The sequence below is a fragment of the Myotis davidii genome, unplaced genomic scaffold, assembly GCF_000327345.1.
Source record: "Myotis davidii unplaced genomic scaffold, ASM32734v1 scaffold486, whole genome shotgun sequence".
In the NCBI taxonomy this organism is placed as follows: domain Eukaryota; kingdom Metazoa; phylum Chordata; class Mammalia; order Chiroptera; family Vespertilionidae; genus Myotis; species Myotis davidii.
The window spans coordinates 512,045-514,845 of NW_006298678.1; the positions used below are offsets into that span (position 1 = coordinate 512,045).

At 41.0% G+C, this 2,801-nt stretch overlaps 1 protein-coding gene across 1 annotated transcript in view; it reads left to right on the forward strand.

Annotated features, from left to right (window-relative positions):
• The window catches only part of FOXQ1 (forkhead box Q1), a 6,991-nt gene that overhangs the window by 2,193 nt on the left and 1,997 nt on the right, over nt 1–2,801 (forward strand). The gene's annotated exons all lie outside the window — the stretch shown is intronic.

Sequence of the window (2,801 nt, forward strand, 5' to 3'; positions counted from 1 at the left end):
TACCAAGTGGAGACGCTCCTGTCCTGAGCTGCCTGGCTAAGCCCCGCGCCGGGGTGGGCACCCTAGGAGACGCCTGTATGGCACGTTCAGGGCTTTACACTTTCTGTCCAGAGAAAAGGAGCTAAAATGACTTTAGCATTTTGTGAAAATTCTCCATCAAACGTGCCTTACCGCTAAAGGGTTTTTGACAGAACTGTTTTAACTTAGTCCAGAATATTTCCTTCCTCTTTTATAACTTTACAGAGGACCAAAGCAATATTTCATAGTTGTTTGAGTTTCTTTACCAAGCCTGTGTCTCCCTTCTTTCGCCGACTTTCCTCTCTTCTTATTGCCCAGGCACTCCCTCATTCCTACCATTTTCGTTGCACCTTCCATTGATTTGTTCCTAACAAAAGAAAAAGAGAAAAAGCATATCAGGGAACCATTCCGTAAGATAAATGATATGACTACTGCTTGGGGTTTGTTGGGCCCCTGTTCCATGTGTACGTATGTGACTGAATGTGAGAGAGGTGTCTGAATCTTCAGTCATTTCTCTGCTATTGACCAATGCTTCACTGTGCCAAAAAGATTAAAAACATATATATTGTTGGGTTTTATAATTAAATTATTTATATATTTTTAAAATCTGGATTAAGAAAGTTGCAGGCAACAAGCTACAGCTTTATTAATGGTTTGGTGATCACTCACTGTGGTCTCCCTGGGCCAAGCAATTTCTTTAAAGCAAAAGTTGATGTTATGTATGTAGAGTGCCAGGACCACTGCCACGTGAAAGCAAGTGTGATTTTTATTTTTATTATTTTATTTGTATCTGTGTACATATTCGTGTATAAAGTTTATGAAAACCAGGCATAGTGCTTATTTTTAAATAAAACTCACAACTGACTTTAGCACTTTGTGGTGATGGGCTGGAGGTGGAGAGTTTTTATCCCCTCTCTTTCCAAGTTTGAGTCTGAAGAAACTTCCTGTGGGGGTCAAAATATTTTCCTGAATGATTCAGTAAAAGGAGAGGCAGTCTGCAGGCTTTCTTAACGGACAGATTGCTGTACAAACCTCCAGGGTGGGACTTCTAACAGTGAGCTTTATTAAAACTTCAGACCAATGATCTCTGTAAGAATTCTCCTACGAGTTATGGAACAAGTTATAAGGTGTGGGCCCCAAGAATCGTCTGGCAGACATTATCAACAAGCTTATAGACAAGCAGACATTTTCAGGCAAATTGGTCCTGATTGGGGCTCAAAAAGCTGGAAACATTCTTGGCATGCGATTATCTTAATCACCCAAGATTTCCTTAGGGCAGTTTTAAGAGTAATTTGAATGTCAATATTTTTTGTTCGTTTTGTTTCCAAAACAAAACCTACCTTTGTAGTAGTGCAAAAAGCCCATTTGGGTATGAACCCATTAGTAGTATTTTTTTTAGTCTCCCCTTTTGTATAAAGAGAGCATCTGTAGATGTGGGTCTTCCAGGCCTTTTCCCTGGTGATCTGAAGAGAAAGTGCCACTTCAGATGGGCTAGGGACAGTTTCCCATATTAAAAATGGGAGATTTGACCAGAGGAAGTACCATAAAAGTGTGAACATCCGTTTCTCAATAAATTCAAAGGCAGTGGGATTCTCACAATTTATAGATTGCAATGTTCTAAAGAGTAATACAAACACAGAAATTCAGAGACTGGAAATGCAGGCCCCACTTGATGTTCTTGGACAGATCTCATCTCATCCAAGAGGATAGTTTGTAAACAACATTTTGTGCGGTGGGGGGAAGGGCGGGGGTTGAGGATGCTATCTTTTGGCAGGAATGGGAGGGGGAAAGCCCATCCCTAAGTCTAGTTAACAAGTTTGGCTGATTTTCCTTCTACCTACTTAATATCATAAAGAGTGATAATAATGGGGTTGAATTATGACAAAAGGTAGGCATTTAAGTGGAGATTTGCTACCACAAGGCTAATAATTAGACCTGAAAAAGAAACTGAAACAGACTGGGGGAAAGAGGAGGGTCAATGAGTTCACTGGGTGAAAGGATCAGGATTCGTGATCAATTCTTTGCTTTTCTCTTGAAAACACACTCTTAAGACTAAAGATGAGTGGGGAGTCAGCGACTTCAGCTGCTTCCCATCTCTGATTCCACCAACCCTTTCCCTCCCACTGCTGCCTTGTCTCCAGAGGCAGGGTGCTGCCTTTGATACCAGTTTTGTAAAGCTAAGATTCTCATTTTTACATCGGACATGATAGCTCTGAAAATGGAGACTTTAAATCACCACTAATTTGTATTGTAAAGCAAAAAAGAGATGTTTTTAAAATCACAGCTGTTCTCTCCTGCCTTGAAAAAACTCCTTCCTTCCTAAAGATTACTCCAGAGCCTGAGCCAGGTGGACTGCGGTCCCCTTCTCAGCTTCTGACCCTCGGGTACTGTAAGGTTTTCTAGAGAGTGTCGGGGTTGCGTGACCTTTGCGCCCTTGTTTGGTGTTCCCTGAGCAAGCTCCTGACCCCACGACCCAAATGACAATCACGCGGGGTGGGGACAAAGAGGCTCCCGGCTCTGTCCACGCCTCCCCACCCGCCTTCACACCCCTGGCACCAGCAGTTTCGTTTCTCCTATCACTTCGTTGTTTCCTGATTTTTAAAAGTTACACAATGATTATTTTTAATTTTCCAGGTGTATAACATTCACATTTAGTTATAGAAATATATTTCCCATAGTTCTTTACTATTGATTCTATATTTAAATAAACTCAATGTTCATCACCAACCCTTTTTCCATTTCTTTTACATTCCTGAATGATTTATTTAAGGTAATATATCAAT